Source organism: Miniopterus natalensis, chromosome 19 (genome assembly GCF_054644295.1).
Source record: "Miniopterus natalensis isolate mMinNat1 chromosome 19, mMinNat1.hap1, whole genome shotgun sequence".
In the NCBI taxonomy this organism is placed as follows: Eukaryota; Metazoa; Chordata; class Mammalia; order Chiroptera; family Miniopteridae; genus Miniopterus; species Miniopterus natalensis.
This window is the reverse complement of record NC_142099.1, coordinates 35,544,672-35,558,947: the sequence shown is the minus strand read 5'-3', so window position 1 is coordinate 35,558,947 and position 14,276 is coordinate 35,544,672.

Below are 14,276 nucleotides of genomic sequence, written 5' to 3'. Positions count from 1 at the left end.
GGTGTTCACCAAGTGCACCCCTTAAGTATCACTTGTGGATGTGGTAGGGTTGTAATCCAGCGTGGTCGAGTCTGAGCACCAGGTGCACTGTCTCTGGGGCCTCCTGGGGATGTGCAAAGTCAGCCTCTGCCAGTGCCTTGCCCAGGGCCACCCAGCATGAGCTACACAGCAAACTGTAGTTGGCTGCTCCTTGTGCTGGGCTTGGAGGTGCCCAGGAGAGGCCAAGCTATGAGCAATGCAGCTGCTGCTAGTGCCAGGCCTGGGGCCACTTATCCAGCCGTATGGGGCCCGCTGCTGCTTGTTTGAGAGATTTTAGGAAAGTCCTAAGCATGGGGCTGGAGAGGCCACTTGCACAGAGAAGCCGCTGGAAGTGGCCTGGATGAGCTGCAGGTGGGGAGGGGCGGGGCCTCCGGGAGTCACGGGGCGGGGCCAAAGGTACGAGTCAGGTGCTGGCGACTCAAACATGGCGCCTGCCTGCCGGCTGTGCGGGGAGGACTCGCCACAGGAGCCATGGCCTCTGCCAGCTCTTCTCTCTGGGAGGAAGCCGCCCTCCGCCTCTCGCCCGGATCTCAGGCAGGTTAGTTCCTCCCCAAGTGTCCCGGGTCCTTTCCGGCTGCTCCCGGCGCTGGGCTCCGAGGGAGCGTCCGAGTGAGTCGGTGCCGGGCCCTTTAAGAGGAGCTGCCGGGGCTCCCGCAGCCTCCGTGACCCTCAGCGACAGTCCCCGCTGGTTTCACAGCCCGGAGTTGTAGGGGCTTCTCTTCCCGGCCCTGGAGCCCTGGGCTGGGGGCCAGGTGTGGGGCTGAGACCGCTCACTCCTCCGGGAAACCTCCACCGCCGAGATGTCCTCCTGGGTTTAACCCGTGGCACCGGGTGTGGGCCCGCAGCCGAGTCTTCAGGATTCAGCCCCGATCCGCCCGCATCTCCGCCCCTCCTACCGGACTCGGTGCTTCTTCCAGTTCCCTGGTTGTAGGGCTTCTGTTCAGCCAGATTTCAGGAGGTTCGGAGCGATGGTTGTTCTGTATTTTAGTTGTAATTTTGATGCGGTTGCTGGAGGCGGCGGGTGCAGCTGTTACCTACGCTGCCAGCTCATTTCCTCCCCATCAATTCTTTACTCTCTGTAAAACCATAAACAACTCCTTTTATGTTTATTTCCAAAATTCATGTTAATTCTGTCTACTTTTCTCCATCACTCTATTCAAGTTACCACCTTTCACCTAGCCTTTTACATTAGTTTCTTTTTTTTTTTTTAAATATATCTTTATTGATTTCAGAGAGAAGAAAGGAGAGGGAGGGAGAGAGAGAAACATCAATGATGAGAGAGTCATTGATCGGCTGCCTCCTGCACGCCCCCGACTGGGGATCAAGCCGGCAACCCGGGCATGTGCCCTGACCGGGAATCAAACCCTGACCCCCTGGATCCTAGGTCGATGCTCAACCGCTGAGCCACACCGGCCGGGCTACATTAGTTTCTTAACTTCTACTTCCACTCTTGCTCTCCCTCAGCCTGTTCTCCACATAGTAGCCGAGTGGTCTTAGAAAGGATGGATCATATAAATCTTAAGTCATTTCCCTCCTTAAAACTCTTTCATGGCTTATCCATGTAATTCATATAAAACCCAAGATCTCTGACATGGCCCCACCCCCTCCAGTCTCACCTCCTGCCCTCCCACCCGCTCTGTTCAGCCAAACCTTCCTTAACCCAGGGCCTCCAGGGTGCGAGCTCTTCTCGCGTCAGGACCCACACACTCGGGTTCCTTGGACCCGCGCTCGCGACTCCAGCCCTTCCCAGTGGCTGGCTCCTTTACACCCCGCGGGTCTCAGCTTATTTGTTACCCACCAGCCCCGACACACACACATTTTGTGCCACAACATCCTGTTTGTGTCCCTTTAGCGATTCTCTCTCTCACCCGCTCCATGAAGATCCCACTCCCCTTGCCCATCGCTTTCACCGGCACCCGGCGCAGCGCCTGCATTCTCAGGGGGGCCTGTCAGTGTTGGGTAAGTGAACGAAAGGAAGGATGTGTGGGTTTGGGTGGCCAGGGAAGATTTCGAGGTGACTGTGGTACATGAGGCGGCCCCTACTATAATGCTGGCGGTGGGTGACACAGAGAGGGAAAGAATTGTCCCCAAAGCCAAGAAATTCCTCTTGATACGGGAAGCGGGGGAAGCCACTCTGGTCTTGAGCAGGAGAGTCGCGGGCTAAGCATTCTACAGAATGAGGCTGCAGGGCCCGCGGGCCGGCGGGCGCAGGGCGTCACTCGGGGCTGAGCAGGCGATGGAGAGCGAGGGGCGAAGCCAGGGGCGCTGGGAGGGGGCAGCCCAAGACTGCATCAGATACCGGGGAAAGGGAAGCGAGCGAGCACGGGCAGGGCTCCGGGCCGGAGAAACCGAGAGAATCCTGGTGCTGGAAGGGACCAGCCCGCTGCGCTATCGCCTTCCCGGCGGTGGCCCTCCGGGTGGGAGGCTGTCCTGTGAATGTCATCAGTTCTAGTTTTTAGCAAGTCGGCCGCTTTTGGCTTTTCGTCTACGCAGGGGCCAGTGCAGAAGAGGGACCTCCTGGGGTCACAGGCCAGCCTCCCGGGCGGTGGGAAGCAGCTGTCCCTTAACTTCCTTCCCGGGCCACGGTCCTGCGCCCTCCGTCAAGACGCACGAGAGCTGGTTTGGGCTCCCTAAGAGCCTCACAGCTTCCCCCGCTTTCTCACAGCTTTAAGCAAACCCCTTAGAGGCACGATCCCCAGAACTGAAGAGTGTTCGGTGCCCCAGGACTGTCTGATCAGCACAGTGACACCGTTACTTCCTTTTATCTGGACGCGGTTCTACTAATGGGTGAAAGTTTTCTTTTTCTGCTATGGGGCTACTTTGGAATTTTAGGAACTAAACCCCCCACGTATTTCTCATGTGAAATAAGTCCTTCCCCCAATTCTCTATACTTTTGCTTATTTTTTTTTTATCTTGCATTCAGAATTTTAAGGTTATTCCTCTTTAATTTCTCTCTCTTATTCCAAAACCTTGAAGTCCTTAGAAACTAGTTCTAACATTTTCTGTATTGGTTCTAATTTTTCTATGAAAAGCAAAGCTGTTAAGATTTTCATTCAAGTGATGAAAAGGCCCAGAATAAAGCCCTGAAACTCACAACTAGAGCCTCTTTTTTTTACCCATTTCTTTTTATTGTGTTTTAAAAAAAAAGTAACATAAAATTTACCATTTTAACTATTTTTAAGTGTACAGTTCTGTGGCCTGAAGTGCATTATTGTTGTGCGACAGCCATCCCCATCCATCTCCAGGATCCTTTCATCCTGCGGAACTGAAATTCTGAACCCAATAAACAACAGCTCCCGTCCCCTGGCAGCCACCACCCTGGTCCCTGTCAACATGACCACTCTATGTACCTCACACAGGCGGAGTCATACCGATTGGACTCTTGTGACTGGCTTATTTCAGTTAGCATGACGTCTGCAAGGCTCACACATGTTGTAGCGTGTCAGAGTTTCCTTCTTTGAAAGACAGCGTAACATTCCGCTGCCCGAATCTCCCGGGTTGGCTCAGCCTTGCTCTGTCCACGGACACCTCGGGTCCTTCTCGCCTTCGCTATTGAGTCGCGTGCTATAAACGCGGGGTTCCAAATATCTGCCTGAGTCCCCGCTTTAACTTCTTCTATTTTTTTGGCTTTAACTTCTTTTAGCCTGTTTAATTTCTTTTTTTTTTTTAATATATCTTTATTGATTTCAGAGAGAGGAAAGGAGAGGGGGAGAGAGAGAGAGAAACATCAATGATGAGTCATTGATCGAGCCCGCAACCCGGGCATGTGCCCTGACCGGGAATCGAACCCCGATCGCCTGGATCCCAGGTCGACGCTCAATCGCTGAGCCACGCCCGGCCGGGCTAATTTCTTTTTTCTTTTAACTTCTTTACAGAAGTGGACTTGCTGATTCTCAGCTTAACTTTCTGAGGAATTGTCATATACTTTTCCTCAGTGGCTGCACCATTTACATTCCCACCAGCAGTATACAAGGGTTTTCCAATTTCTCCACATCCTTGCCAACATCCATTATTTTCCGAGTTTTAAAAAAATAATAACCATCCTAATGGTTGTGAGGTACTATCTCGTGGTTTTGGTTTGCATCTCCCTGGTAACTAGTGATGCTGAAAATCGTTTCATGTGTTTATGAGCCGTCTGTACATCTTCTTTAGAAAACTGTCCATTCCAGCCCTAAAGGTTTGGCTCAGAGGTTAGAGCGTCAGCCTGGGGACTGGAGGGTCCTGGGTTCGATTCCCATCAATGGCACGGACTTCATTTGCAGGCTCAATCCCTGGACCTGGTTGGAACACGTTTGGGAGGCAACCAATGGATGTGTCTCATGTGAATTTCTCTCTCTCTCTCTCTCTCTCTCTCTCCCCCACCCCCTCACTCTCTCTAAAAAGCAAAGGAAAAAATATCCTCAGGTGAGGATTGAAAAGAAAATTGTCTATTCTAGTCCTTTGCCCATTTTTGAATTGGGTTGTTTCATGTGTATATGTTGAGTTGTAGGATTTCTTTATATATTGTAGGTATCAATCCCTTATCAAATATATGATTTGTAAACATTTTCTCCCATTTCATGGGCTCCTGTTGTGTCCTTTGATGCACAAAAGTTTTAAAATTTTTATGAAGTCCAACGTATATATTTTTTCTTTTCTTGTCTATGCTTTTGGTGTCACATCCAAGAAATTGTTGCCAAATCCAATGTCATGAAGCTTTTCCCTTATGTTTTCTTCTAAGTATTTTATAGTTACAACTAATCTTTAGTGACAGCAATTTATTAATTTTTAAAATGCACTTATAAGTCTATTATTATCCAGCTCACATATTCCATCTACCCACTAAGCAATTAATTCTTTTATTTATTCTTTTTCACCAGTACCTAGAGCTAGGAACTCTGGCCACAGGGGTGAGCTGGTCGGGGATAGTCCTGCCCTGCCCTCACCAAGCTCATGCTGGAGAAGTCAGACTGAACAAGTGGTCACAAGCACGGATGTGATACAAAAGAGAAGGGACCCGCTGACATGTAAGATTCAGAAACAAGCTACCCAGAAAGACCTGATCAAATCTCTTGGGAATCTCTGATCTCTTGGTCTATCGATCCAAACAGACCACTTTTCTTTTTATTTGTATTCATTCATTTGCCTATTTGTGTTTTCTAATTTGGCCCAAAATAGGGGAGGGAACTTTGGAGCTTTATTTTGTTTTACATCAGAAGCTAAACGAGAGGGAAATAGCAAAGACGCGAGGGAAATATACCCAGATGTTAACACTGGTGGTCACCGGGCTCGCCTGAGGGCGATCATTCAATTCTTTTTCCTCATTTGGAATCTACTTTCTACAATGACCATTCTTTGATTTGCTTTTACAATAGCAACAACTAAAATCCCTATATACAAAACAAAAAACAAGATGCTGGTTTTTTTTAACGTGAAAGACTAGGCGCTGGCCGGGTAACTCAGTGGGTTAGAGCGTCACCCCCTTACGGCAGGGGTGCGGGTTGGGTCCCTGGTCAGGGCACGTACAAGAATCAACCACTGAACGCATCAGTAAGTGAAGCAACACACCTGTGTTCCTCTCTTTCTCTCTAAAAAAAGTGAAAGACTAAACGATACCCCAATGTAACCCGTGGTTATTCCTCCCTGAGTGTCCACAGACTTTTGAGTCCACTCTGCACTCCGCTAGGAACAAGTAGCTCTAGGTGTTCAGATTCTGGAGTTTTCAGTTTCGTGGATTTAAAAAACTAGGCGCATATCTGCCTTCGTATCGTGGCTTTCTGAGGCTACAGTCTGGTTTTGTCTCTCTCCTCTGTTGACTCCTTTCCCCCAGACACTGGACTGACTTTTCGCTTCATTAGCTTCCCCTGCCCGCCCCTTGATCCAAGCGCCTGGTAGGAGCTGGGGAAGCGGGGAGGTGCCCGCTGGGGGCCGCGGGGGCAGAGTGCACAGTGGCGGTGCGGCCCCCGTGTGGACAGCTGGAGACAGGGCAGGGGGACCAGGGACTTGGGCTAGCTGTGGCGATATGGAGATGAGGGTGGACGATCGCTCCATGGAAGTGAGAGAAGAGGGCGCCAAATGGAGGGCCCAGAGCTAAGTCGTGACAGGTTGGCATCAGCAGACGAGGGGAGGAAGTTCCGGCAACAGACACTGAAATTCCCGGAGGAGGAAGAAGCTTTAGACATGGTCTAGCCCACCTCCTTCGTGTAACCGATAAGGAAACGGGTGTCCGGATACGGAATCAGTGCGGGGTGCCCACAGGAGTGCAGAGCTGTATAACCCGGGGGTGGCAGGGTGGCCTTCAGGAGCAGGAGGCCGTCCACAGGGCCAAGTGCTCCTGAGGCATCAGGAAGGCGGGGACGCCAAGAATGGTCCCCAAATTGACTGACTGGCGCCTTGGTCTCCCGGAGCAGTTTTTGTGAAGCAGAAGGAATGGCAGCCAGGCTGCGAGGGCAGCCGTCGGGGGAAAGGGCCTGGCTGTGGAAGAAAGCAGCTGCGGGCTATAGACTCGGCTGGTTTGGCAGCTCTAGGCGAGAGAAGTGGCGCGATGGCTAGAAAGGAAGCCGAAGGGCGTTTCAGAAAGTGGAAGTGGAAGGGACCAGCTGAGTGGAAACTGAGGGCAGGCGGTAGCTCCTGCCACCCTAGGATGCCGGTCACAGGAGGCCGGAAAGGAGCCAGAGCACCATGGAGGCAAGCGGAGAGAGGGAGGCCCTGGAAAGCGAAAGGAAGGCGCCACAAAAGGCGAAGGAGACAGACGAGGGGCGGCCGCAGAGGACAGGTGTGGGGGGGAGAAAGCCGAGCTGACCCCGGGGCCGGAGGTGGAGTCCGACCCCGCGCTGCCCCCGCTCCCGGCCGCCGACCGACCGGAGCTGCCGCACATCCGGGCGTCCGGGGGTTGGGAGCCTGGGACCGGGACGTGCGCAGAAGCCGCGTCCGAGCTGGTCGCCGGCGCTTCCGGTCCGCCCGGGGCTCCCACGCGGGCCGGTCTGAGGCGGCTGCTCCCGCGAGGGAAGGCCGCGCGCCGCTGCTGGGCAGCGAAAGGTCCTGCGGAGCCGGGCGCCTGTCTGCGGCCGGGGGGCCCCTGCTGCTCCCCGGGCCCCGAGGCAGCGGAGGAGCCTGAGGGGCGGCGGCGGCGGCGGCTTTCAAGCTGCGTCCGGGTCTCGCCCCGCGGGCGCGAGGGGGCAGCGCCCTCCCCGCGGGGTCATGCTGGGGTCACCGGGCTCCCCCGCGCTCCCTGCCTCCTCCTTTAGAGATCAAAATCGTCAAATTAGAGGACCGAGCCCTGTTCCTGACCACATGAAAAGCAAAACGAGGCCTGTCTCTGACTCACTGTCCACAGGGAACCAGGATGCGTGGAATTAAAGAGCCACTGTTCTCAGGGTGGGTGGAGACTTTAAAACACTTACTTATTCCACCACCTGGCTGGTGTGTGACCCTTTACAACACACTAGCTAAATGGCAGGAAACTCCAAGTCCTCCAGTGACAGGAAACCTCTGAGGCAGCCCAAGTCATCCATGGCCGGCTCACAATTTCAGAGATTTTCCCCATATTGATCTAAAGTGCGTATGTCCCCATAGCTTCCACACTGGTCTGCGAGCGGCCTGGGGCCCACAGAAATAAAGTATGAGATGTGCCCGCAGCCCCTTAGCGCTCCCCTGGGCGGTCCTGCTCCGGCTGGCACGCTCGGCTGTCCCTGCCCGCAGCTCCCAGCGCAGCCCCCGCGCGTCCCGCCCAGCGCCCTCGTGTGTCCCCGCCGGGTAGCGCAGCGCAGGGCCAGCGCCCATTCCAGGGACCGGCGCGGCCACAGCACATTCTGAGTTTTGAGGAACACATCACACTGGACAAATTGCTCACTACAACCTCTATCCTGTTGTGAGCAATTGACTTTGAGATCAAGAACTCTGTTTATCCTCAGTAAGTTTCATCTCATATTTGGCTCAAGATACAAAAAAGAGACATTGACATGGACTATCTAGCATGCTTACCACTCACTCCCTCACTCATTCAGTAGCTATTCCCCCCCATTTTATGTCCTCAGTCAATGTGACCAGCCTGTACTCCGTATGTTTATTCAGCTGTATTTTCATGCACACCATTGAAAAGGTCCCAAAGGGCAGAGGCTACCACATAACACACAACACCTCCCTGAAGAACAGATGAGCACTGAATAATTTCTTTAATTCAGCAAATTCATTCAATAAATGTGTTGAGGCCCTACTCTGTGCCTGGCCGTGACCCATGTGCCGGAGAAGTACACAGCAGTGAGCAAAACAGATGAGGTTCCTGCTGATTACAGTGGGGGAGACGGAGAAATATAAAGTAATAATAATAGCTAACATTTATGGAACATTTTCTTTGTGCCAGGCAATGTTCTAAACACTTTACATGTTTATTCTTTACAAAAATCGGAGGTAAATACTATCATTATTCCCATTTTATAAACTAAGTACACTGAGGCACAGAGGAGTTAAGTCACTTGCTCAAAGTCACAAAGATCCAGAAGGATGCGGCCTTGACCGAGGCAATCTGACTGCAGAGTCGTGTGTGTTAACCACTGGCTTCTGTTGTGTCTCTGCAGAAATAAACATAAATCAAACACACACATAAACACATAAGGAAATATTCTCATGAGGCAGAGTCACATTTAAGCTGAGGTGTGAATGACGAGGAGCCAGCACCTCAGGATCTGAGGGACGAGCAAGAGGAAGTGCGATAGGCGCTGCGTTGGAGCTGGGCAGGGGCCTAGCACACGGGCCTTGTGCACGCAGGGATACTAGGCGTTGGGCTACAAGAATTCAAAGTTGTAAATAAGCCTAACGGACTCAGTATCCAGCCTACACATAACCACCTTGTCCACAAACATACCATGAGTGATTTCCTTTCCTGGTCCCTACACCCAGAAGCCCCTTTACACTTGGAGCAGTTGCCCCCAGCTGTCGCCGTCAGTGGGGTACGTACAGTAAGACACTCTGGGCACTCAGTCAGGCTCAGAATCCATTTCACCTCCCTCTCGCTCCAGTATGTGGCCAAGTCGCAGCCTCTCAGGTCTTCAGCTTCTGAGGATTTCCCCCATTGCTCCGTGTTACTCGCCCCTAGAAGGGAACCGCTAAGGAGTGGAGCACGTGGGACACCTGACCGAGGGAGCAGTCACCCGTCCGGCCTCTTCCCTCCTTCTCTCCGAGGCCCAGGTACGCTGTGTCTAACTTTGGCTCTGGTTGCTAACAGCTCCAGGGACTGCTCTCATCTCCCGGAAGCCCCGCTGGTTTGACCCCATCAAGTTCTACTTACCCAAGTGTTATACAACCGTCCCCTTAATTACACACTCAGTCACTCCTCCCGAGCTCAGCAATTTGTGGTCTCCAGGAACCCCAGCTGCTTTCTGGAGGCAGCTCCCAGGCTGGTGTCTAAGGCCCCGGCGCCCAGAGTTGAAAGCCTGGCTGCTTTTCACACTCTACTTCCTCCCAAATTAATTCTCTGCCGACTTCTGTCCTCTGCAGTGATTCAGGGCGGCCGCGTCCTCAGATCCTTCCTTTACCTTTGAGACTTTTGATCTCTCTCGAATCCAGATCTGCCTCTGTGGAAAGCCTGCCTCAGAGAAAAATGTCCTGCCTTCCAACCAATATAAACAGCCCTCCCCCCAGGCTGCAGCCTCCTGCCATACTTCACTTACTGGTTTACCTGGCTGTACCCTTGATTTCAAAGCATATACTAGTCTTCTCTAAAAATGTGCACCGCCCTGGCTGGGTAACTCGGTTAGAGCATCGTCCTGATACACCAAGGTTGTGGGTTCGATCCCTGGTCAGGGCACACACAAGAATCAACCAGTGAATGCATAGATGAGTGGAACAAATTGACGTTTCTCTCTCCCCTCACCCCTAAAATCAATAAATGAATAAAAAATTAAATCTGCACCAAACGGAGCAACTTGAACTTCTGGGCAGACAGTGAGCCACAGAGTTCTAGTTTCAACCCTCCCCCTGCAGACAGCCTCTTGCTCCTCAATGTACAGAGACCTGCAGAGTCAGGTGAGCTGCCCAAGGCCACGGGCCCAGGAAAGTGGTGAAGCTGGAACCCAAACCCTGGCTCTTTATTCCACAGTAGGTGCTTCTTTCACCATCCCACATGTGGGTCAAGCACCCCTAAAACAATGCCAGGATCTTACCACTGATGGCACAGCCTCCAGGGCTGGGGACCCACTGCCCCAGCTGCCTCGGGCCACTCTGGAGGAGCCACAAAGAGGCCTTCCTGACAATAACGTGAGCGTGCCTTGTTTGTTGAGCACTTTACATACTCTGAAGAGCTTCAGATCCCTAATCTAGGAGATCCCAAGATAATTCTGTGAGGAAGTGCTATCTCAGAGCCCCATTTTACAGAGAATAAAGGCTTGTTAACAGGCAGTTAACATGCTTCCCCAAAGCCACACAGATAGCTCACACAGAGGGAGGACTTGAACTCACAGCTCGCGACTCCAAGACCAGTCCTCTCAAGATCTCAGACATTAGTTTGGTTCTTTACTTCAAAAATTAAGAATGTGGGCCGTGCCACCCTACCCCACACCCCACCTTCAGTGAACTGTACATTTCAAAAGCCAGATGGGGAGAAAGACCTGGGAAGACCAGCCTGTTGTTGGGGTGTTTTCTGCTCTCTTCACCCACGCTGGGACAGGGACCAGGTTCCCAGAGGCTGGCAGGGTGGACTGGGAGAGTTGGGGCTGCATGGCCAACCCCCTTGGCCACTAGAGGGCAGGGTCTGAACAGAGCACACAGCCCTCTCCAGAGAATCCCCAGGCAGCCAGAGGGACACATTCCTTCCCTAGTAGCCCAGGGACACAGCGAACTGCAGGTCTAGCCACAGAGCTGAAGAATGATGCTTCCTTGGCATATAGTAAATAAAGCGGCTGCTCCTAACCCCTCCTGGCCTCCTTTGCAGGTAGTGGGCAGTGCCCTAGAGGGTTCCAGCTGAGGAGAAGGGGTACCATGTACCACCTGCAAAGACCTGAGTTTCTTAGGGCAGCAGGCTAAGTCCTGGTGCTGTGAGGACTGGGGATGGGATGGGAGCTCTCTCTTCCCTCTCTCCAGATAGCTCAGAGTTGAACTGTCCACATGGAACTGTAAAGGGGTGTGAGGACACAGCAGAGCTCGGTGAGTGGGCCCTCAGGAAGCCTGTCCGGCGAATTCCCGATGGTGTCAACCTACCCAAGCAAGACCAGCTCTGTCAGAGAGGAGGAGCGACCACTCCACTCTATCCTGGGGGGCCCTTTACTTTGCCACCCAGGGTGAGACCCCCTCTGGAATTAATTTAATCGTAAAAGCACTCATTCTAAAGCATTAAGAGAAAGCAGTCAAGGCCAGGGGCATGTTAGGAGTTTATGAAGTGCTTTTCACAGCTACCCTCAGGACAGATTGTTAGGCAGGCAAACATTCATGTTCCTGTTTTACAGTTGGGAAAACATAAGCTCAGGGAAGTGAGGTGACTTGCCCAGTCACACAACTGGTGAGTGACAGAGCCAGGGACACTCCCCTCAGTAAGGAAGGGCAGACAGAAGGTAGTGCCTGCGGAGAGGGCAGCTGGAAAGCGCATCCCTAAAGCTCCATAGCAGCTGAGGAAACCTGTCACAGCTGAAGTCTAGCGGGGAAAACAGCAAAAGGGCAAAAAAGAACACTTGAAAGCTCTCACATTCACTCATCCTCACAACAGCCTCATCAGCAGACATCTCACTCCCTCCACTTTACATGTGAGGAAAAACCGAGAAACATACAATCTGGTGTCAGAATTTGAACCCCACAGAAGCCTTATTTTCTTTTACTCCACGCCGCCCCCTGGTGGTGAGTGGGGAAGAGCGCACAGAGCCACCTTTGTAGGAAGAGTTCAGAATCCATCCAAAACATGTTTGTTGAAGTCCACTTTGTGCCAAGTCCTGTACTTGGCTCTAGAAACACAATAGTAAACAAGACAGACCCACTGAGAGACAAACATCGACATGGGAGGCATCAAGATAGGCAGGGATTAGAGGGCAAAGGGAGTGTGCCAGGGGTCAGGGGATGGAACAATGTGTGAGGCCAGATTCTTCTTAAAACAGTTCAGTCTGTCCAAAGGGGACATGTGAAGGGGTACGAGGGACGAGGCTGGAGAAGCAAGCAGGAAACGTGTCTCAAAGGGTAACAGAAGACAGGAAAGGGCGTAAGCCATTAGGAAGCCACTAAGTACCCTAGAGGCTGATCTTGGGCCCAAGAGAGTAGTGCCCGAGGGGATATGTCCATTCACTCAACAGATGTTTGAGCATTTGCAGGCTCCAGGAACCATTCTTGATGCTGGGGACACATCAGTGAACAAGGTAAAGTCTGTTTTTGTGGAGCTTACAGTCTAGTTAGAGAGATAAACATATACACAGATGTGTAACATTAAGCACTGATAAAAACCATGGTGGGAAGAGAGGACAAGGTGATTGGTTTGCCGGGGCTACCATAATGAAAGACTACAGACCAGGTAGCTTAAACAACAGAAATGTATTTCCTACAAGTCCAAGATCATGGTGTCAGCAGGGCTGGGTTTCTTCTGAGGCCTTTCTCCTTGGCTTGTACATGGCCATTTTCTTCCTCTGTCTTCACATGGTCCTCCCTCTGTGCCACTGTCCTAAGCTCCTCTTCATACTGGATCAGGGTCCACACATAAGACCTCTTTTTACCTTAATCACTTCTTTCAAAGCCCTATCTCCAGCCACATCTGAGATACTGGGGGTTAGGACTTCAAAATATGAATGAGGGGACATAATTCAGCCCATAACAAGGTGACAGGATGTAACTAAGGCTGGAGGTAGGGGGAGGGGAAGGGTCTGAAATACTTTATGTAGGGCCCGGCCGGGCATGGCTCAGCAGTTGAGCGTCGACCCGGGATCCAGGCGATCGGGGTTCGATTCCCGGTCAGGGCACATGCCCGGGTTGCGGGCTCAATCAGTGACTCTCTCATCATTGATGCTTCTATCTCTCTCTCTCCCTCTCCTTTCCTCTCCCTGAAATCAATAAAGGTATATTTAAAAAAAACACAAAAACTTTATATAGGATAACATGGGAGCATCTCTATGAGATGACACTGAGTTGAGATCTGAGTGAAGAGAGGGAGCCAACCACAAAATGTCTAGAACATTCCAGGGAGAGGAAACAGCTTATACAAAGATCCCAGGTGAGGACATGACTTAGGGTACATGGCGTACAAGATGGTAAGAAGGCGATGGTGGCTGAAGCACAGTGGAGAGGAGGGGAGAGGGTGTTCTAGGGCCTTGGGGACCAGTGGGATGACTGTCTCTTTGATATGAGAAGCCAGGGGAGAATTCTGAACAGAAGACTGCCACGATCTGACTTGTGTTTTAAAAGCAATGCGTATGTTGAAAATAAATTGGGGGAGAGGGAAAGGGCAGAAATAGAACTCTGCAATGAATCCAGATGAGAGGTAATGCTGAGACTAAGACAGCAGCGATGGAAGTCTTAAGTAGTCAATTCTGGATATAGTCTGAAAAGAGACACAACAGGATTTACTGATGGCTTAGATGTAGGAATGAGAAAGAGAGGAATCAAGGGCAATTCCAAAGCTCTTGGCCCAAGCAACTGGGTAAATGGTGGTACCATTTACCTAGACGGGGAAGCCTGTGGAAGAAGATTTAAAGAGGCATAAGAATTGAGAGCAGATTGTCGACAATGGAAAGTTTAATACATACTAAATATCTTAAATATCCATGTGGAGATAGAGTACACAATTGGAAATGAGAATTCGGGGGAAAGGTTGAGATTTAAGATATAAATTTAGGAGACATTGTCTAAATACTATGGGACTGCTTGAGGTCACTGGGGATGGGTGTAGGAGAAAAGGTCCAAGGACTAAGCCCTGAGACACTCCAAGACTTAGAAATTACAAAAAGGTAGAATCTGAGAAGTTGAGAAGCCGGAGGAAAACCAAGAGAGTATTGTCATGGCAGCCAAATGAAAAAAATATTCCAAGACTGCTGATGAGAATCTGAGTAAGACTAAAAACTGGCTACTGGACTGAGCACTCAGAGGTCACTGATGATTTTGACAAGGGCGGTTTCCGTGGGTGTGGAAGGGTTGAGTACCTAACCGCAGCTGGTTCAACACAAATGGGAAGGGAAGAATCAGAGAGGGCAAGTATAAAGAACTCTTCTGAGAAATGTTGTTGTAAAGGGGAGAAAAAAATAGCATAGTACTTCCAAGATGTGGGAAAAAAATTAACAGAGAATTTTACAGCATAA